Source organism: Magnolia sinica, chromosome 9, assembly GCF_029962835.1.
Source record: "Magnolia sinica isolate HGM2019 chromosome 9, MsV1, whole genome shotgun sequence".
Taxonomy (NCBI): domain Eukaryota; kingdom Viridiplantae; phylum Streptophyta; class Magnoliopsida; order Magnoliales; family Magnoliaceae; genus Magnolia; species Magnolia sinica.
Window position 1 is genome coordinate 50,946,214 of NC_080581.1, and position 24,072 is coordinate 50,970,285.

The 24,072-nt window shown below is 35.5% G+C and overlaps 1 non-coding gene across 1 annotated transcript; it reads left to right on the forward strand.

Moving 5' to 3' along the window:
• Positions 1–269: 269 nt before the first annotated feature.
• On the forward strand, positions 270–376 carry LOC131257204 (small nucleolar RNA R71). Its single transcript, XR_009177217.1, has one exon. It is a non-coding gene; the product is annotated as a small nucleolar RNA R71 (small nucleolar RNA).
• Positions 377–24,072: the final 23,696 nt, after the last annotated feature.

Consider the following 24,072-nt stretch of genomic DNA (forward strand, 5'->3'; position numbering starts at 1 on the left):
TTATGAGATTAGACACTTTAGCATTAATATCATCATCCTCTTTCAGAAGGTATAATCCACCACTCTCCTTTGATTAAGTGGTCCTAGAAGTGGTTCTTGATTTTGGGGAGATGTCCCATGATTGTGCGTTTTCAGCAAGTCTGTCTAAATAATCCCACACATCATCGACGTTTTTATTCATGAATTCCCCATTGCACATTATCTTGACCAATTGGCATATGGAGGATGTCAGTCCATCATAGAAAAAATGTGTAATGTGTCACATTTCAAAACTGTGTTGTGGGCATGAACTGACAAGATCCTTGAGCCGCTCCCAACATTGGAAGAATGTTTCATCCTCCTTTTGGGCGAAGTTCATGATTGACTTTCTGAGGGTGTTTGTTTAATGATGTGGAAAAAATTTCTTTATGAACTCCCTTAGACATGTAGTGAATGCAAACATGTCTTAGCTTTCTCTTTCAAAGAAAAGGGAAAGAGTTTCAGTTTGACCATGTCCTCAAACACGTTAGGAAAATATAAAGTGGCTATAATCTTGTCAAACTCTTTCAAGTGCAGATATGGACTTTCAGATTCAAGTCCATGAAATTTTGGAAGGAGTTGGATTACCCCTAGCTTAATATCCATGTGTCCCATATTTTCTGAAAAAATCATGCATGAGGGTGTACTCATCCCACCGGTTGTAAATATTCTCACAAAGTACGAGGCGGGGGTACTTGATGTACCTCATTATCATCCTAGACTTCCTTAACCCAAGGTTGAGGTTATCTTCCCAGTTGATTGACCAATTAATTGGAAGCCATCACTTCAATTGACTCCGAGGATCTCGAGTGGTGTCTAATCCTATGATGAATAAAGAACCCTTCAACTAATCCTTCTTCACTCAAAAGACGTCGAGTGTTGTCATGGATCCACTTGGGCATGAAACACTCTCAACCCTCAATTTTGGATTCTAACCTAAATTTAATAAGGAAAGAAGGAATAAGAATTCTAGAAAAAGAAAGGAAAAGAATTAGAAAGAAGTTACCAAATCGAAAGTTCCTAATTTAAGATCATGCAAAACAAAACAAAAGAAATCAGTTTCTAAAAATAGAAATAGGAAGATGAGTTAGTTTCTTAAAAAAGACAATCCTAGAATTAGAAAGTTTCTAAAAGCATAAAACAAACCCTAATCTGGAGATAGAAAGAAAGAAAAATTAGAAAGAGACTACTGAATTAGAAGTTTCTATATTAGAATCCTACAAAATAGGAAAATTAAGTTAGTTTCTAAAATAATTCAGAAAAACCTCATCCTAGAAAATAGAAAAACCCTAATATTAAATTAATTCCAAAACTAGCTAATATCAGAAAAATGCAACTGTTAATCCCCAGCAACAGTACCAAAAACTTGTTCACAACCCCAAGTGTTGGGTCACGATGCAGTAATAATCTCGGTGAGACCGAGGTCAAATCCACAAGGACTAATTTGTGTATATTCTGAAAGTAACTAGAACTAGAACTAGAAGAAGATGGGAATCTAAATTTGAATTAATTGAAAGAGTAATTGTAATTAAAGTGATTAAAACTAACAAATTCAAAGGTGGTAACTAGGGTTTCTAAGGATCCACTTCTAAAGATCAGGGAGCCCTCTTCCTTGATTCAAGTCTCACGAATGGAATTAGAGTCCTATCCTATCCAATTGGAAGATATAATTAAGATCAATCTGAACTTTCCTTTAACAATAGGATTTACCAATCTCACAGTCTCAAAATTAGGAAAAGAAGATACTTAAAGCTATTGCAGATCTACTGTAATTTGAGTCACAATAAACCATTAAGAACTGAATGTATTCCTTTAAAATCAAACTGGAATCAAAGAAGGTTCAACATAAACATGAACCAAAGTAAAAGAAACATCCCATCAAACTACAAGCTTCACCTCTTAGCCCTAGCTAAGAGGTTTAGCCAACCATAGACATGATTGAACTAAAATCTCTTAAGAAAAGCATAAAAATGACTAAGGAAGAGGAAGAAAAACTCTTGGCGACTGCTTCTCCATGCTTTTGATCCACTCTTCAAACCCTAGAAGATGCCTTGGAACATCCTAGGGACCCCTATTTATAGTTTTGTAACTCCAACTTTCACACTAAGTTGGAAAATTTCAGAAACTGCCTCAAATTTACGCAAGTCCGTGTGCTGTCCGCGTAACCTTAGACGAGTCAAGGAAATCCTTCGACTGATTTATGGCACCTTTGACTTGTCGAGGGTTTCCTTCGACTAGTGGAGGATGACTAGAATTTAAAGGATTTTGTCATTGGAGTTCGAGTCGAGTAATCTTCGACCAATCGAGGGACTAGTCGAAGGAGGCCAATTTTTAGGGTTCCTTTTCTTCTTTTCAAGTCTTTAATGCTCTTCATTCCTCACTTGGTTTTCTTGGATCTTTGACATGTGAATTCTTCATTCTTGGTCTCATAAGATCCATCCTTAGCTTTGGTGATTCTTGAGTAATTCATGCTTTTAGCATCCCTTTCAATCCAAGCTCTTAAATTCACCTTGCAACACAAACATGATTAAAATAAAACATTAAGCATTATCATATTCATAAAACCAAGTAATAAATGGGGTCCAATATGTAATATTTGACACTCAATAAGGGGATTTAGAATAAGGGTTCTCTCGATCAGGAACAACCACCGAGGTATTGTTTTGCAAGGCATCCATTATTTCTTTTATCATGGGATCATTTAAATCTGCAAAACATGTTAAGCAATCTTTTAGAGAGTTGAGATAGTTAGTTAAGAGAAGCTCATTTTTCACATTGAGGTCTGTGATGATATGCCCAATAATTTCTTCGTCTTCTCTTGGAATAGAGAGAAACATGATCTCTTGCTCTTCACCTTGGTGAGAGTCAATTATCACCGGATACATCTCGCCCTGCCCTGCATAGACAGATTGTGGATTAGTAGGCGCATTGATGTGAAGACTGTTCATTGTTACTATTCGGTAGAGGCATTATATCGTCAAGTGTTGACGGCTTAGAAGGTGGCCTTAACTGAGTGGTTTCAAATTCTAAAGTCATCTCGGGCAACTTGTCCATCTCCCTAATCATATTATAATCTAAATCAGGGTAGTGGTCTACACACGCTTCAAAAGAGTCACTTGGTTCACTTGGCAGGGACTCGTCCTCCACATGTAAATCAAACGTGTCAGATGAGTGGAGTATATCATTATGGTCGACAATGTCCTGTATCTTGTGATCACATTCCTGAACCATAATTGAAATCGATTCCAATGAATCTTGGGCTATAAACTCATGATTCTCATCCCAATACTTATCATCTTTCAATTCAATATAGTTCACAAGTGGGATGAGATCACTTTCCTCACAATGTTTTCCTAGGTTGAGTCAAGGCTCGAATAAACTAGCCTATTCCTCCTCATTGAAGTCAAGTGTGTCATATGACTGGAGCGTGTCAGGATCATTATATTTGAAGACACCCATATCTCTCAATCATTCCTTTGGACAATCATCAAGATCGAGTTTTTGGGAAATTGAGCCGTATGCTTGTTAACACAATCCAACTCTTCATTCTCAATTTCAGAACTCTCCATAAGCGAGTTAGGATCAGTTTCCTCGTATTGTGTTTCTAGATTGGGTTGAGATTGTGATAACCTAGCCTCTTTAACCTTATCGAGGTGCAATTCAATCGCTTCCAATGATTTCATCATGCCTGCAGCAAGTTGGTTGAATTGTTCTTGATTGTCCGTGATATTCAAACATGAATCCTCTTGGATTATTTCTGCTTAGATTTCAAAGGTAGGGGATCCAAGAGAATAGTCAATATAATTAATTGTTGGTTCATCTCTCTAATGTTGATGTTTCCACTTATCATAGTCGTACAGGTCATAGGTGGGAGAGTTTGATGGTTGTTGGTACATATTATCACCCATAACATAATCTCTCATTGTTTTCTTCTTGTCTGATGGATGATAATACTTCTCACTCCCATAATTATGATAACCCCTATAAGTGATATACTTTATAGCCCCTTTTTGTTGTCAAATTTGTGGTGCCAAAGACACTGTTATGAAGCTTGCATATGTGAAGAACAAAGCTCTACTCAAGATTAACTTTGATTGACAAGCATTGTTCATAAGTCAAGACTCGAGAAAGTGAGATTGTTTGACTTAATTCAAGACAAGGATAATGCAAGACTCAAGAAGCTTTCAACTTCAACCTCAAAATCTCTAGAAGCTTTTAAGTTTGAGCTACATCAAGACTTCAAGCTTCATTACTTTTAAAGGTCACTCGTCTCTAAGTTTCAATGTCCTTGCTTCACTATTGAGGTATGATTGACCTTAGGTTGACCTTTAAAGTAGGCCAATTTGGATACATAATTCATATGTTTTATATAAGTGAGTTTAGTTTGTTCTAAGACTAGTCCTGGACTTTGTTCAACTAGTCCTAGCACTGCTTCGACTTGTCTAAGAATTTCCTGGATCAGTCGTAAGTTTGTTGCAAATTTTGAAATTTTTTTGTTAGCCTTCGACTAGTCGACTGCTCGACTAGTCATATGAACAGTGTCGACTATTTTTTCGACCAGTCGTAGTCCTACGACTCAAAGTACAGTGTTGAAATTCGGCTAGGTTCGACTAGTCGTGAGCAACCTAAGACCAGTCGAAGGATGAAATGGCCAAGCTATATGTCCTAGAGGGGGGGTGAATAGGACTATGCCAAATTAAATTTAAATACTGTGGAATATGAAACAAAGAATAGATAGCACTATACACTAATTACAGTATAGGAATGGAAAGCAACCTAAAACAGAGAAATAGAAACAAAAATTGTTCTAAGGACAACCTTACACCAAAAACCAAAGTTTATAGGACAACCTTATTTCTAGAACAGAGAAACTGAAGCTCAACGTAATAAAGAGATAGCAAAAATATAATGCTGAAATATAAATCTAAATTATCACAACATTCCCCATTGTGCTTGAAATGAAATGATTACAACATTCACATTCACACGTACATTCCACAATTCTGAATGATAAAAGATAGAAAATATAAATCACACATCCACAGCACAAAGAATTATAGTGGTTCGCCTGTGTGTTCACGAACTGTTAAATAGCAGCCACACAGAATGCTACTCCACTCCTAATATCCTCACACAGGGGATATTAGCGTTCACTATCAAATAGGTTTTCACAGGTTCACCCAAAACATTCACAATTGTGTCTTTTTTTAAAGGGCTGATACAATTCAAAAACCCTCACTTCTAAGTTTTCAGGCTCTCCTCAGATAACCAAAAACTTTGAGATTTTCCTGGCTTAACCTCAAATAAAACCAAACAATGTAAATTACACGAATTGTAAAATACCTGATTTTCTCCTTCGTTGTAGAGATTTGAATGTCAAAGTTCAATATCCAGTACTCACTTTATAATGGTTCTATGTTCTAATAGATTTTAAATTAAAACAAAAGGGCTAGCTCTAATTGATTTTGATTCTAGAAAAAGGAAAACAACAATTCCTCTTTTTAGATTAGATTGGAATGCAAGAAACAAAATCAATTAACAAAGCTAAAGAAAGAGAATATTAAATATGCACACTTAGCTTAAATGGAGCACCGACTTATCTCTCAGAAGACCGAATTAAATTCACTTGAATTGTATTTTTTATTCTGAGATTCGTGCTCTATTTATAGGTGAGCAAATCACATCTTCGATTGGTCTAAGGACCTCTACCACTGGTCGTAGAACCAACAGATATTTGAAAATTTGGGCGCGAAAGATTTGGCAGTTTCACGACTGGTCGTAGGTCTCCTTCGACTGGTTGTAGGTCTCCTTCGACTGCTCGTAGGTCTCCTTTGAATGGTCGTAGGATCCCTTCGACTGGTCGTAAGTTGTCTAATTTCAACGTTGTTCTTTGAGTCGTAGGTCTACGACTGGTTGTAGATGTAGTCGACACTGTTCCTACGACTGGTCGAACAGTCCCCAGGACTAGTCGTAGCCTAACAGAAAATATTCAAATTTTGCAACAAACTTACGACTGATCCAGGAATTTCTTAGACAGGTCGAAGCTATGCTAAGACTAGTCGAACAAAGTCCAGGACTAGTCTTTGAACTGACCAAACTCACATATAAAAAAATATATGAATTATGTATCCAGAATGACCTACTCTAAAGGTCAACCTATGGTCAGTCATACCTCAATAGTGAAGTAAGGACATTGAAACTTTAGAGACGAGTGACCTTTAAAAGTAATGGAGCTTGAAGTCTTGATGGAGCTCAAACTTGAAAGCTTCTTGAGATCTTGAGGTTGAACTTGAAAGCTTCTTGAATCTAGTCGAACAATCTCACTTTCTCGAGTCTTGACTTATGAACAGTGCTTGTCAAACTAAGTTGATCTTGAGAAGAACTTTGTTCTTCATATATGCAAGTATATAGTAGTGTCTTTGGCACTACAAATTTGACAATAAATAGCGCTTTAAACTATAGTACTTACAATCTCCCCCTTTGTCAAATTACTGACAAACACACTTTCAAGATATGTTACATAACACAGAATATCTGATTAAAGAATCATGTACCAGTTGTTATATCTGATTAAAGAATCATGCACCAGTTGTTATCAACTGGCATCCTGCAGACTTGTAAATCAATATTCAGTCCACCTCTGCACACACCTCTGCACATACTCCCCCTGAGTAACATACTCATAAAACACCATACAATACAATGCTACTCCCTCCTCATGACAGCATCCATATTTACATGTCTATAACATATCCATACTCTCCCTTTTTGTCACAATAGGACTAAGGAAGCACAAAGTAGATGGCTGAGGAGAAATAATCAATGAAAAATATGAGAGGTAACTAGTCAAGATATGAGAACATAGCATAAGCAACGCACATAATTCATAGACTGAGCTAAGTTAAAGAGAGTGACAAACTCAAAAACTAGTTAGGAGTAATAAAGTTATTACAAACCAGTAATCTTAAAAATACTAATCTGACCCAGAAGAAGGAGCAGGAATGGAAGGATCAAGTTAATGCATGCCTTTGTTCAAGCGCTTAAGATATTTGCGCATATATTTGAACTGTAAATCATGGGCAACAGACATGTTTTCCATCTTAATATTTAGATTCTCAACTTTATCTTCTAATGCACTTAGACGTGCATCAAATGAAGAAGGCTCATAATCTGAATCATTTGTAGAATCAGACTCAAGCTCTTCAAAAATATCATCCATGTTAATATCATCAGGAGGAAGATCACCAGCTTCTTCCTCATGTTCAGCTTCAGCACTGCCAACACCATCACCTTGGCCAGGAAGGAAATCCAGCTTCATCTTATTGATATTGGAATTGTTAAATATCAGATGATGGATAAGGACCTCTCCAACCGGCATGTCGACTGAAATATGAGTAGCCAACACAGTCATCAAATATCCAAACGGAATGTCTCTGTGACTAGGATGGAGTCGAAACTGAATGATGAAGTGACAAATCAAGGATGATAAACAAATGTTAACACCACTGACAACAGAATGAAGAATACGAACCATGGAGGACGTCAATTCAGATTTATCACCCGACCAAGGATACAAATTAGACACAAAGATTTTGTGAAGAATTCTGTATTTGGGTAACAGATATTTTGAAGGAAGCACATTCCCTTTATGTGTCCATTGTACATCCAAATTGCATGAGTCCTTAGTCAGCATGCATTTTTCAGTGACAGAGGGTTTATCAGATAAAGTATGGATGGGAATACCCTCATCATTCACTGGAATATCCATAAGGGCTGAAATCAAATGTCGATCAACTTCAAATGGCGATTCTCTTGTGGAGATAGAAAAAGTTAAATTTTCCAGTGAGAAAGCACATATGCATGCAGACATGGATTGGGCAATGGACCGGTATGCTGGCCCACCCCAAAGCAATAAGTTATTCCAACCTACAGATTGGAGCATAGGAAAAATATCAAAAAGAGCAACATGATTAATATCTACTGGATGCTCAATAATGAAATTACGCAATCTGATGCCCCAAACATAAGATAGATCGTCCTAAGGAGCCCTAAGATGACGCTTAGTGACAGGGAGTAATCTAGAAGAGGAAGACGGACCACGGGATGTTGATTTTCTTCCTTTAGAAGCCATATGCAACAAAGATTTCAAGAATATAGAGAGTTGCAAAGGATTGAGAAAATGGTTTTCTCAAATCAGATTTTGCAAAAGAAAAACCCCAAATCTTCACTAAATTCGAAATAGACAACTCCAAAAGAGAAATAGAAGTAATCTAGACACAAATCTACAAGCAAATTGCAAATGGAGCACTAACCTTGAAGATTTTGGAAGATTGGTTCGACTAGTCATGTGTTGGCTCGTTAGAGAGTGAAGTTGAAATGAAGAAGAAAGTGATTTCCCCCAAATTTTAAGTGAATCAATGCGATTCATGACTGATCGTGGGTATATATGACCGGTCGTAGCACGACTGGTCGAGTACAGGCCAAAAAATCTAATTTTTGCATATTTTTCAAGATTTGAAAACTAAACTAGCAAATATATACACTATGGTACAAATAGGCATAATTAATCATTTTAAAATGCACATGCTGAGATCAAATTTCATTTTGTTAAACCTGCTTTTGTCAAGCGGTTTAGTGAAAATATCAACACGTTGAATCTCGGTAGGGATATATTCCAAAGATATAACCTTTTCTTTAACTAATTCCCGAATATAATGAAATCTAATCTCAATGTGCTTTGTACGAGAATGCTGAATTGGATTTTTTGAAATATTTATGGCACTGGAATTATCACAATATAATAACATAGAATCCTATTTAATTTCATAATCACTCAACATACGTTTCATCTAAACAAGCTGTGTACATGCATTACCAGTTGCGATATATTCAGCTTCAGCTATTGAAAGTGAAATAGAACTTTGTTTCTTGCTAAACCAAGAAACTAAACAGTTTTCGATATAAAAGCAACTACCACTAGTTAATTTTTGATCATCATGATTACCAGCCCAGTCAGCATCCGAGTACCCAGCTAATTGAACACTAGTCTCATGAGGATACTAGAGACCGAGATTAACAGTACTTGCGACATATCTTATAATCCGCTTGACAGCAGTCAAGTGCGGCTCTTTAGGTTCAGACTGATATCTAGTGCAAATACCAACACTTAGAGTGATATCTGGTCTACTAGCAGTTAAATACAATAGACTACCAATCATACTCAGATATAATTTCGGATCCACATTTTTACCTGCAGAATCTTTTGAGAGTTTCAAGGTTGTACTCATAGGAGTATCAAAGTTCTTACCATTCTTAAATCCAAATCTCTTAATCAAGTTCATGGCATATTTAGATTGAGAAATGAACATTCCATCAGGTTTTTGTTTTACTTGTAACCCGAGGAAATAATTCAATTCCCCAACCAAGCTCATTTTAAACTGAGATTTCATCAAATCTGCAAACTCAGTAGTCATGTTAGTACAGGTAGATCCATAAATGATATCATCAACATAGATTTGTACTAATAAGATGTGATCCTTATGTTTTTTAATAAACAGAGTTTTATTAACACATCTCATTTGAAAATTATGGCTTAATAGAAACTTCGTTAGTTTCTTGTACCATGCCCTAGGAGCTTGTTTTAAACCGTGAAGTGCCTTTTTAAGACGATACACATGATCAACATTTTTGGGGTCTTCAAAACCCATTGGTTGTTCAACATAAACTTCCTCATGCAGATCACTATTTAAAAAAGCACTTTTCACATCTATTTGGTAAATCTTAAATTTTCTAAAACATGTAATGGATATAAAGAGTCTGATTGATTCAAGATGTGCTACTGGTGCAAAGGTTTCATCATAGTCAATATCTTCAATTTGAGTGTAACCTTGTACCACTAGCCTAGCCTTATTTCAAATTATATTGCCAAGTTCATCAGACTTATTTTTGAAAATCCATTTGGTTCCAATGATGTGTTTATCTTTAGGTCTAGGTAGAAGATACCAAACATCATTTCTCACAAATTGGTTAAGTTCTTCTTACATTGCAACAATCCAGTTTTCATCAGCAAGAGCTTCTTTTACGTTAGATGGTTCTATCTGGGATGTAAAACATACATAATTGCATATATCCTCAAGTTGTCTATGGGTACGAACACCAGTGAGAGGGTTTCCAAGAATCTGTGGTTGGATGATCTTTAACAGTCCTCAGTTCAGAATCAGTCTGATTAGATGAAATATCAGATTTATCAATTACTAATACTTCATCATTATTTGAACTTGAGACAGGTATGCTTAAGTGATCATCAATGACCACATTGATGGATTCTTGAATCACACCGGTACTTTTGTTCAGAACCCTATAAGCTCGACTGTTTAAAGAGTATCCTAAAAAGATCCCTTCATCACTCTTCGTATCAAACTTTTCCAGATGTTCACGATCTCGTAAACTATAGCACTTGCTGCCAAAAACTCAAAAGTATTTAACAGTAGGCTTTTTATCGACCCACATTTCGTAAGTCATTTTATTATTAACTTTACTAGTGTAAACCCGGTTAATAATATAGCAAGCTGTATTGACTGCTTCAGCCTAAAGATTCTTAGAGAGCTTCATACTGTTCAACATGACATTAGCCATTTCTTGAAGTACTCTATTTTTCCTTTCAACAATACCATTTTGTTGTGGAGTTTTGGGCGCTGAGAATTCATGTAATATTTTCTAGTCGTTACAGAACTTCTCAAAACCACTATTCTCAAATTCAGATCCATCATCACTACGAATCTTACTGACTTAAGAACCTTTTCAGTTTGAATTCTTTTGAGAACCTTTTTTACTTCTTCAAGGGTTTCTGATTTATCCCTAAAGAAGACAACCTATGTATATCTGGTAAAGTCATCTACTATTACCAAAATATATCTTTGGCCACCTCGAATTTTCGTCCTGGTAAGTCCTACTAGATCTATATGGAGAAACTCGAGTGGTCTTAATGTGGTATTGGAATTCATCTTTTTGTGTGAGTTCCTTATTTCTTTGCCAATCTGGCATTCACCACATATTTTATCTAATTTTTATAGTTTGGGTAGACCTCTTATAAGTTCCCATTTGCTCAATCTATATAGATTTTGGTAGTGTACATGTCCAAGACGTTTGTGCCATAAGTCAGTCTCGTCTGTATGGACCATGTAAGACGATTGATTAAATGAGCTGGATTCACTAACAATATAGCATTTTTCAGACGTTCTACATCTAGTTAGTATTACTAAACCCTTGTTGTTTAGAATCTCACAGCTTTGATTAGAAAACTGTACACTATGGTTATTGTCACATATTTGAGATATGCTAAGCAAGTTATGTTTTAGACCTTCAACTTATAAAATATTTTTAAACAAAGGAAGGTTATAGAGTTGAACAGTACCTTGGCCCATAATCTTGCAGTTGCTGCCATCACCAAATGTGACTAAACCATCAGTCATGTCTTTGAGATCGGTGAATAAACCTTTATCACCAGTCATATGCCTTGAGCATCCACTATCTAGGTACCACTTTGAATGGCTTGTTGCTTTGAAAGCAATGTGAGCAACCAACTTTAGGAACCCATTTCAGAACTATTTTGGGTTTAGTAGTATAGTTGGTCTTCTTCTGACTGATGTTGTAAGAATGACCTACTGAGTTAGATTTTAAGAGCTCCTTGAGTAAATCTACTATCTTTTCAGCAAGAGGGTTTCGGTTCTGATTTTTAAAGTTGACATGGCTGCTTTTAGATTTTTGAAAAGTTTTTATATTTTTAGAAAAACCTTGATAAGTACTTTTCCCTTTTGAGTTTGAGGACTCTCCTTTCACAAACTTGGGAGAAGTATACTTTTGTTTAGGAAGTATATTCTTATCATAGCCCAATCCGGATCGATCGCCACTTTTTCTTGATCCGGATAATAATTTTTCTAACTTTAGATCTCCTTGGGCATACCTCCATATATCCTTTAAACTCAGAAGAGAAGATACTTCATTTTTAAGTATCTCATTTTCAGATTTCAGATTTTCAATCAACGAGGTTTTGACTTCTAAATCGCATTTTGATTTTTCAAAACAATCTAAAATTTGGAATTTTTCTAAAATAAGTGATTCAAAACATTCTTTGAGTTTAGAAAACTTTTCTTTTTGAAGTTTAAGTTTGACAGCAATTTTACAACTTTCCTGGTATAGGGCATTGTAAGCATCTTGAAGATCATCTTGATTTTCATAATCACCATTCAGATTTTCTTTGCTAGTCAAATCATCATGATCTAAAAAAGTGAATTTGGTTAAAGTCATAAGGGCTTTAACTTCACTACCCGACTCGGTTTCAGAATCTTCTGATTCAGAAGAAGCTTAAGAATCAAATAATTCATCCCAAGTAGCCAACATACCCTTTCCTTTTGTTTTGTCCTTTTTAGGACATTTGTTTGCTAAGTGCTCATATTCTTGGCAGTTGTAACATTGACTATCTTTCAAAGACTTCCAACTTTTAGATCTAGGTTTAGAACTTTTCTTATCATTTGATTTTTGAAAATCTACCCTTTTCTTGCTTTTGAAAATCTTGTAAAATTTCTTCACTAAAAGAGCCATATCGTCTTCAGAATTTTCTAAATCTGAGTTTTCTTAAGAAATACCTTTAGAAGATTTGAGAGCAATAGATTTACTTTTAGGAGCTTTAAAGTTTAACTCATAGGTTTGTAAAGAACTAACTAGTTCTTCTACCCTCATATTATCCGTATCACAAAGTTCCTGGATTGCGGTTACCTTAGAGTTGAACCGTTCAGGAAGTGAGCGTAATATCTTTGTACACACTTTACTTTTTGAGATTTTATTGCCAAGACCCCACATTGAGTTCACAATGTCATTTAATCTAGTGTAAAAGTCCATAAACATTTCATTTTCCTCCATATGAATTTCTTCAAATTTGGTTGTGAGGAGTTGGACTTTAGATTTTTTGACAATTGTAGTACACTCGTGTGTCATTTCTAATATATTCCAGGCTTGTTTTGCAGTATCACAGGATATGATTCTTTTGAACTCATCTGGTGATAGTGAGCAAGTGATTGCATTTAATGCTTTTGCATTGGCACTACTCTCATTTTTCTGAAGGGTGGTCCATGAGAAATATGGTGTTACTCTCATTGATTTTGAACTATCAATACCAGTCACTTCAGTGGTAGGTGGGTTCCATTCAGTCACTATGGCTTACCACACACTCTCATCCCTTGATTTGAGGAAGATCTTCATCCTAGCTTTCCAATAGGCATAATTGGAGTCATCAAAGGGTGGAGGCATAGTGACTGATAGGCTATCAAAATTTGACATCTTATATATAGCTTAGATCGTTAGCTCAGGAATTAAATCCAAATAAAAAGCAATAAGAGCGAGCTATTAGGCTCTGATACCACTTGAAATGGCCAAACTATATGTCCTAGAGGGGGGGTGAATAGGACTATGCCAAATTAAATTTAAATACTGCGGAATATGAAACAAAGAATAGATAGCACTATACACCAATCACAGTATAGGAATGGAAAGCAACCTAAAACAGAGAAATAGAAACAAAAATTGTTTTAAGGACAACCTTACACCAAAAACCAAAGTTTATGGTAGGACAACCTTATTTCTAGAACAAACGGAGAAACTGAAGCTCAACATAATAAAGAGATAACAAAAATATAATGCTGAAATGCAAACCTAAATTATTACAACATTCCCCACTATGCTTGAAATGAAATGATTACAACATTCACATTCACACGTACATTCCACAATTTTGAATGATAAAAGATAGGAAATATAAATCACACATCCACAACACAAAGACTTATAGTGGTTCGCCTGTGTGTTCACCAACTATTAAACAACAGCCACATAGAATGTTACTCCACTCCTAATATCCTCACACAAGGGATATTAGCATTCACTATTAAATAGGTTTTCACAGGTTCACCCAAAACCTTCACAATTGTGTCTTTTTTAAAGGGCTTACACAATTTAAAAACCCTCACTTCTGAGTTTTCTGGCTCTCCTCAGATAACTAACAACTTTGAGATTTTTTCTGCCTAAACCTCAAATAAAACCAAAAAATGTAAATTACACAAATTGTAAAATACCTGATTTTCTCCTTCATTATGGCAACCCAGAAGAACCAAGTTGGAGTAGAGATTTGAACGTCAAAGTTCAATGTCCAATACTCACTTTATAATGGTTCTAGGTTCTAATAGATTTTAAATTAAAACAAAAGGGCTAGCTCTAATTGATTTTGATTCCAGAAAAAGGAAAACAACAATTCCTCTTTTCAGATTAAATTGGAATGCAAGAAACAAAATCAATTAACAAAGCTAAAGAAAGAGAATATTAAATATGGACACTTAGCTTAAATGAAGCACCGACTTATCTCTCAGAAGACTGAATTAAATTAACTTGAATTGCACTTTTTATTCTGAGATTTGTGCTCTATTTATAGGTGAGCAAATCACGTCTTCGAATGGTCTAAGGACCTCTACGACTGGTCGTAGAACCAAAAGATATTTGAAAATTCGGGCGCGATAAGATTTGACAGTTTCACGACTGGTCGTAGGTCTCCTTCGACTGATCATAGGTCTCCTTCGGCTGATCGGAGGATCCCTTCGACTGGTCATAGGTTGTCTAATTTCAATGTTGTTCTTTGAGTTGTAGGTCTACGACTGGTCGTAGATACAGTCGACATTGTTCCTATGACTGGTCGAACAGTCCCCAAGACTAGTCGTAGCCTAACAGAAAATATCCAAATTTTACAACAAACTTACGACTGATCCAGGAATTTCTTAGACAGGTTGAAGCAGTGCTAGGACTAGTCTTTGAACTGAGCAAACTCACATATAAAAAAACATATGAATTATGTATCCAGAATGACCTACTCTAAAGGTCAACCTATAGTCAGTCATACCTCAATAGTGAAGTAAGGACATTGAAACTTTAGAGACGAGTGACCTTTGAAAGAAATGGAGCTTGAAGTCTTGATGGAACTCAAACTTGAAAGCTTCTTGAGATCTTGAGGTTGAACTTGAAAGCTTCTTGAATCTAGTCGAACAATCTCACTTTCTCGAGTCTTGACTTATGAACAGTGCTTGTCAAACTAAGTTGATCTTGAGTAGAGCTTTGTTCTTCATATATGCAAGCTTCATAGTAGTTTCTTTGGCACCACAAATTTGATAAGAAACAAGGCTTTAAACTATAACACTTACAAAGGAGACCTACGACCAGTCGTAGACCACCTACGACCAGTCGTGAAACTGTCAAATCTTATCGCGCCTGAAATTTCAAATATCTTTTGGTTCTATGACCAGTCGTAGAGATCTTTAGACTAGTCGAAGATGTGATTTTCTCACCTATAAATAGAGCATGAATCTCAGAATAAAATATGAAATTAAAGCTAATTTAATTCAACCTTCTAAGAGATAAGTTTGTGCTCCATTTATGCTAAGTTTGCATGTTTAATATTCACTTTCTTTAGCTTTTCAAATTGATTTTATTTCTTGTATTCCAATCTGATCTGAAAAAGAGGAAGTTTCATTTTTTCTTTTTCTGGAATCAAAATCAATTAGAGCTAGCCCCATTTGGTTTAATTTAAAATCTATTAAAACCTATAACCATTATAAAGTGAGTATTGGAAATTGAACTTTGATTTTAAAATTTCTACTCCGACTTGGTTCTTCTGGGCTGCTACAATGAAGGAGAAATTCAGGTATTTTACGTTTATGTAATTTACTTTCATTTGGTTTTCTTTTGGGATTTGCCAGAAAAATCTCATTGTATTGGTTATCTGAGGAGAGCTAGGAAAAATCAGAAGAGGGGTTTGTTTAATTGTGTAAGCCCACAGAGAAAGACACAATTGTGAAGGTTTTGGGTGAACCTGAAAAACCTATCTTTGATAGTGAACGTTGATATCCCCTGTGTGAGGATATTAAGAGTGGAGTAGTTGTGTGGCTGTTTATTAACAGTTAGTGTATACACAGGCGAACCACTATAATCCCTTGTGTTTTGTGGTTGTGTGGTTTATATTTCATATCTTTAATTATTCATTTGTGAGATGTATATGTGGATGTGAATGTTGTGATCATTTTATTTCAAGCTCAGTGGGGAATGTTGTAATAGTTTAGATTTATAATTCTGTAATTTATTCCTTGCTATCTCTTTATTAATTTGAGCTTCAATTTCTTTATTTGTTCTAGTAAGATTGCCCTGCCATTTTTATGGTGCATGGTTGTCCTTAGAACAATCAATATTTTGAGATTGCATTCAGCATTGTGTATTGATTTATTTATTTAACTACCTCTCTTTCTTTATTTTCGTTGTTTTTATTTTAAATTTGGCATAGTCTTATTCACCCCCTGTCTAGGATATATAGCTTGGCCATTTCAAGTGGTATCAGAGCCTAATAGCTCTCTTTCTTATTTAGATTTAATTCCTGAGCTAACGATCTAAGCTTTATATAAGATGTCAAATTTTGATAGCCTTTCAGTCACTAGGCCTCCACCTTTCGATGGCACCAATTATGCCTATTGGAAAGCTAGGATGAGGATCTTCCTCAAATCCATGGATGAAAGTGTGTGGCTATCCATAGTGAATGAATGGATCCCCCCTACCACTGAAGTAATCGGGATTGATGGTTCAAAATCTATGAAAGTTACACCATATTTCTCTTGGACCACACTTCAGAAAAATGAGAGTAGTGCAAATGCTAAAGTAGTAAATGCAATTACTTGTGCACTATCACCGGATGAATTCAAAAGAATTATATCCTGTGATTCTGCAAAATAAGCTTGGGATATATTGGAAATGACACACGAGGGTACTTCAATTGTCAAGAAATCTAAGATACAAATCCTCACAACTAAATTTGAAGAAATACGAATGGAAGAAAATGAAATGTTCATGGACTTCTATACCAGATTGAATGACATTGTAAACACTATGTGGGGTCTAGGTGATAAAATCCCTGAAAGCAAGATTTGTGCTAAAATACTACGCTCACTTCCTGAACGGTTCAATTCTAAAGTAACTGCAATCCAGGAACTTCATGATATGGACAATATGAAGGTTGAGGAATTAATTGGCTCGTTACAGACCTATGAGTTAACCTTTAAAGCTCCAAAAGGAAAATCTATTGCCTTAAAAACTTCTAAAAATGGTTTTTAAGAAAATGATTTAAACCCTAATTTAGAAAACTCTGAAGATGATATGGCTCTTTTGGCAAAAGGGTTTTATAAAATTTTTAAAAGTAAAAAGAGAATTGATCTTCAAAAGGCATTTGATAAAAAGAAACCTAAACCTAAATCAAGAAAATCATTTAAAGATAGTCAATATTACAACTGCCATGAGTATGGGCATTTGGCTAACAAATGACCCAATAAGAGTAAGTCAAAAAAGAAAAGTATGATGGTGACTTGGGACAAGTCCTCTGATTCTGAAGCCTCCTCTGAATCAGAAGATTTTGAAACTGAGTCGGGTTGTGATGTTAAGGCCCTTATGACTCTAGCTAAATTCACTTTTTTAGATAATGATGACTCAACTAGTGAAGAAAATCTGAATAGTGAATGTGAAAATGAAGATGATCTTCAAGATGCATACAATGCCCTATACAAGGAAAGTTGTAAAATTGCTATGAAATAGAAACTTTGAAAAGAGAAATTTTCTAAACTCAAAGAAATTTATGAATCTCTTGTTTTAGAAAAGTTCCACATTTCAGACTGTTTTGAAAAGACAAAATGCGATTTGGATTTTAAAACCTCCCAGATTGAAAATCTTAAATCTGAAAACGAACAACTAAAACATGAAGTCTCCTCTCTCTTGAGTTTAAAGGAAACCTGGAAATATGTCCAAGGTGATCCTAAATTAGAAAAACTCTTATCAGGATCGAGAAAATGTGGCGATCGATCTGGTCTAGGTTATGATAAGAATGTTTCTCCTAAACCAAAGAATACTCCTCCCAAGTTTGTAAAGGGAGAGACCTTAAACTCAAAAGGGAAAGATCAAATGTTTTCTAAAATCTCTAAATCTTTTCAAAAACTTAAAAATAATTATATCAACTATAAAAAGCAAAATCAAAATCTTTTGGCTAAAAAGATAGTTGATTTACTTAAGGAGCTTCTAAAGTCTAACTCAATGGGTCATACTTATAATTCTTACAAATGAAAGAAGACCAAATATCCACCTAAATACAAAATGGTTATGAAATGGGTTCCAAATGTCACTTTTTTGGTTGCTCACACTGCTTTTAAAGCAACAAGCCATTCTAAGTGGTACCTAGACAGTGGATGCTCAAGGCATATGACTGGTGATAAAGGTTTATTCACCGATTTTAAGGACATGACTGATGGTTCAGTCACATTTGGTGATGGTAGCAACTGCAAGATTATGGGTCAAGGTACGGTTCAACTCTATAACCTTCCTTTGTTTAAAAATGTTTTGTATGTTGAATGTCTGAAACATGATCTTCTTAGCATATCTCAAATTTGTGATAATAACCATAGTGAACGATTTTCTAATCAAAGCTGTGAGATTCTAACTAGACATAGAATGTCTAAAAACTGCTATATTGTTAGCGAATCCAGCTCATCTAATCAATCGTGTTACATGGTCTATACAGACGAGACTGATTTGTGGCACAAACGTCTTAGACATGTACACTACCGAAATCTATATAGATTAAGCAAACGAGAACTTATAAGAGGTCTACCCAAACTACAAAAATTAGATAAAATATGTGGTGAATGCTAGATTGGCAAACAAACGAGGAACTCACACAAAAAGGTGAATTCCAATACCATATCAAGACCACTCGGGCTTCTCTATATGGATCTTATAGGACCTACTAGGATGGAAAGTCAAGGTGGCAAAAGATATATCTTAGTAATAGTAGATGACTTTACCAGATATACATGGGTTGTCTTCTTAAGGGACAAATCAGAAACCCTTGAAGAAGTGAAAAAGGTTCTCAAAAGGATTCAAACTAAAAAAGGTTCTCAAGTCAGTAAGATTCGTAATGATCATGGATCTGAATTTGAGAATAGCGGTTTTGAGAAGTTCTGTAACGACCAGGGAATATTACATGAATTCTCAGCACCCAAAGCTCGACAACACAATGGTATAGTTAAAAGGAAAAATCGAGTGCTTCAAGAAATGACTAATGTCATGTTGAATAGTATGAAGCTCTCTAAGAATCTTTGAGCTGAAGTAGTCAATACAGCTTGCTATATCATTAACTGGGTTTACACTAGCAAAGGTAATAATAAAACGGCTTACGAAATGTGGTTCGATAAAAAGCCCATTGTCAAATACTTTCGAGTTTTTGGCAGCAAGTGCTATATTTTATAAGATCGTGAATATCTGGGAAAGTTTGATACGAAGAGTGATGAAGGGATCTTTTTAGGATACTCTTTAAACAGTCGAGCTTATAGGGTTCTGAACAAAAGGACCGGTGTGATTCAAGAGTCTATCAATGTAGTCATTGATGATCACTTAAACACAGCAGTCTCAAGTTCAGATAATGATAAAGTTCTAGTAATTGATAAATCTGATACTTCATCTAATCAGACTGATTTTCAACTGAGGACTGTTAAAGATCATCCAACCACACAGATTCTTGAAAACCCTCTCACTGGTGTTTGTACCCGTAGACAACTTGAGGATATATATAATTACATATGTTTTACATCCCAGATAGAACCATCTAACGTAAAAGAAGCTCTTACTGATGAAAACTGGATTGTTGCGATGCAAGAAGAACTTAACCAATTTGTGAGAAATGATGTTTGGTATCTCGTACCTAGACCTAAAGATAAACACATCATTGGAACTAAATGGATTTTCAAAAATAAGTCTGACGAGCTTGGCAATATAATTAGAAATAAGGCTAGGCTAGTGGTACAAGGTTACACTCAAATTGAAGGTATTGATTATGATGAAACCTTCACACCAGTAGCACGTCTTGAATCAATTAGACTCTTTATATCCATTGGGTGTTTTAGAAAGTTTAAGATTTACCAAATGGATGTGAAAAGTGTATTTTTAAATGGCGATCTATATGAGGAAGTCTATGTTGAACAACCGATGGGTTTTGAAGACCCCAAAAATGCTGATTATGTGTATCGCCTTAAAAAGGCACTTTACGGTTTAAAACAAGCTCCTAGGGCATGGTACGAGAAACTAACAAAGTTTCTATTAAGCCATAATTTTCAAATGGGATGTGCTGATAAGACTCTATTTATTAAAAAACATAATGATCACATTTTAATAGTACAGATTTATGTTGATGATATCATTTATGGATCTACCTGTACTGACATGACTATTGAGTTTGCAGATTTGATGAAATCTTAGTTTGAAATGAGCATGGTTGGGGAATTGAATTATTTCCTTGAGTTGCAAGTAAAACAAAAACCTGATAGAATGTTCATTTCTCAATCTAAATATGCTATGAATTTGATTAAGAGATTTAGATTTGAGAATGGTAAGAATTTTGATACTTTTATGAGTACTACTTTAAAACTCTCAAAAGATTCTACTGGTAAAAATGTGGAACCGAAATTATATCAGAGTATGATTGGTAGTTTACTATATTTAACTGCTAGTAGACCCGATATCGCTCTAAGTGTTGGTATTTGCGCTAGATATCAGTCTGATCCTAAAGAGTTGCACTTGACTGCTATCAAGCGGATTATGCGATATGTCGCAAGTACTGTTAATCTCGATCTCTAGTATCCACATGAGACTAGTGTTCAATTAGTTGGGTACTCGGATGCTGACTGGGTTGGTAATCTTGATGATAGAAAATCAACCAGTGGTGGTTGCTTTTATATGGAAAACTATTTAGTTTCTTGGTTTAGCAAGAAAACAAAGTTCTATATCACTTTCAATAGCTGAAGCTGAATATATCGCAGCTGGTAATGCGTGTACACAGCTTATTTGGATGAAACGTATGCTAAATGATTATGGAATTAAACAAGATTCTATGTTATTATTTTGTGATAATTCCAATGCTATAAATATTTCAAAAAATTCAATTCAGCATTCTCGTACTAAGCACATTGACATTAGATTTCATTATATTCGAGAATTAGTAGAAGAAAAGGTTATATCTTTGGAAATCCCTACCGAGAATCAACATGCTGACATTTTCACTAAACCGCTCGACAAAACCAGGTTTAACAAAATGAAATTTGATCTTAGCATGTGCATTTTAAAATGAGTATTTATGCCTATTTGTATCATATTGTATATATTTGCTTGATTAGATTTCACTTTTTTGTATATAATGCTGGAAATCATATTTTTGGCCGGTACTCAACCAGTCATGAGTATACACGACCAGTCGTGTTATGATCAATCGTGTACATCCACGACCAGTTGTGAATCGCGTGAATCACTTAAAATTGGGGAAAACACTTCATCTACTTCATTTCCTCTTCACTCTCCAACGAGCCGACGCCCGACTAGTCGAATCCTTCCTTCAAAATCTTCAAGGTTAGTGCTCCATTTGTATTTGTCTTATGGATTTGTGTCTAGATTACTTTTATTTTACTCTTGAAGTTATCTATTTCAAATTTTGTTGAGATTTGGGGTATTTCTTTTGAAAAATCTGATTTGAGAAAACTCTCTTCTCAATCCTTTACAACTCTTTATTTTCTTGAAATCTTTGTTGCAAATGGCATCTAGAGGGAGAAAGACAACATCCCGTGGTCTATCTTCTTCCTCCAAATCAGCCCCTATCACTAAGTGTCATCTTCAGGCTCCTAAGGATGATCCATCTTATGTTCGGGACATTAGATTGCGTAACGTTATTTTTGAACATCCTGTTGATATTAATCATGTTGCTCCGTTTAATATCCTTCCTATGCTCCAAGCTGTAGGTTGGGATAACTTATTGCATTGGGGTGGGCCAGCATACCGGTCCATTGCCCAGTCCATGTTCACATTCGTAAGTATTTTTCATTGAAAAATTTATATTTTAAGATAGCCACAAGAGAAGGACCATTTGACCTTGATCGTCATTTGATTTCAGCTCTTATGAAAATTCCTGTGAATGATGAGGGCATTCCTATCCATAACTTATCTGAAAAATCCTCAGTAACTGAAAAACGTATGCTCACTAGAGATTTATGCAATTTGGATGTTCAATGGACACATAAAGGGAATGCGCTTCCCCTAAAGTATCTGTTACCCAAATATAGAGTTCTTCACAAAATCTTTGTGTCTTTGTGTCTAACTTGTCTCCTCGATCGGGTAATAAATTTGAATTGACTTCTTTCATGGTTCGTGTTCTTCATGCTGTTGTTAGTGGTGCTCATGTTTGTCTACCATTCTTGATTTGTCACTCCATTATTTAGTTTCGACTCCATCCAGGTCACAGTGACATTCCTTTTGGTTATTTGATGACTGTGTTGGCTACGCATATGCTAGTTGATAGCCGGTTGGAGAGGCCCCTATCCATCATCTGATATTTAACAATTCTAATATCAATAAGATGAAGCTTGATTTCCTTCCTGGCCAAGGTGCTGGTGTTGGCAATGCTGAAGCTGAACATGAGGAAGAAGCTAGTGATCTTCCTCCTGATGATATCGACATGGATGATATTTTTGACAAACTTGAATCTGATTCTGTAAATGATCCAGATTATGAGCCTTTTAAGTTTGATGCACGTCTACGTGCATTGGAAGATAAGGTTGAGAATATGAATGTTAAGATGGAAAACATGTCTGTTGCCCATGATTTACAATTCAAGTATATGTGCAAATATCTTAGGCGCTTGAACAAGGGCATGCATCAACTTGATACTTCCATCCCTGGTCCTTCATCTGGTTCAGATTGGTTCTTTTAAGTTTACTAGTCTGTTATAACTTTATTACTCTTGTGCTAGCTTAACTGGTTTTAAGATTGTAGCTATCTTTGACTTAGCTCAGTTTATGAATTATGTGGGTGTTTATGCTAGTTACTCATATCTTGTCTTGTTACCTCTCATATATCTCTTTACTTATTTCTCCTCAGCCATTTGTTCTGTGCTTCCTTTGTCCTATTGTGACAAAAAGGGGGAGAATGGATATGGATGTGTCTAATGATTATATTATGAGGAGAGAGTAGCATTGTGTGTAGCATTGCATTTTTTATGTATGTTACTCAGGGGGAGTATGTGCAGAAGTGGACTATATGTTATGTTGAATATTGATTTACAGGTTTGTAGGATCATGTTAGTATGCCGGTTGATAACAACTGGTGCATGATTCTTTAATCAAATATTCTGCGTTATGTAACATATCTTTGAAGTGTGTTTTGTCACTAATTTGACAAAGGGGGAGCTTATAAGTGCTATAGTTTATAGCCCATTTTTGTTGTTAAATTTGTGGTGTCAAAGACACTGTTATGAAACTTACATATGTGAAGAACAAAGCTCTACTCAAGATCAACTTTGATTGACAAGCACTGTTCACAAGTCAAGACTCGAGAAAGTGAGATTGTTCGACTTAATTCAAGACAAGGATAATGTAAGATCTTAAGAAGCTTTCAAGTTCAACCTCAAGATCTCTAGAAGCTTTCAAGTTTGAGATACATCAAGACTTTAACCTTCATTACTTTCAAAGGTCACTCGTCTCTAAGTTTCAATGTCCTTACTTCACTATTGAGGTATGACTGACCATAGGTTGACCTTTAGAGTAGGCCAATTTGGATACATAATTCATATGATTTATATAAGTGTGTTTAGTCTATTCTAAGACTAGTCTTGGACTTTGCTCGACTAATCCTAGCACTGCTTCGACCTGTCTAAGAATTTCATAGATCAGTCGTAAGTTTGTTACAAAATTTGAAAATTTTCTGTTAGGCTTCGACTAGTCTTAGGGACTGTTCGACTAGTCGTGTGAACAGTGTCGACTATTTCTTCGACCAGTCGTAGTCCTACGACTTAAAGTATAGTGTTGAAATTCAGCTAGGTTCGACTAGTCGTGAGCAACCTACGACCAGTCAAAGGAGACCTATGACCAGTCGTAGACCACCTACGACCAGTCG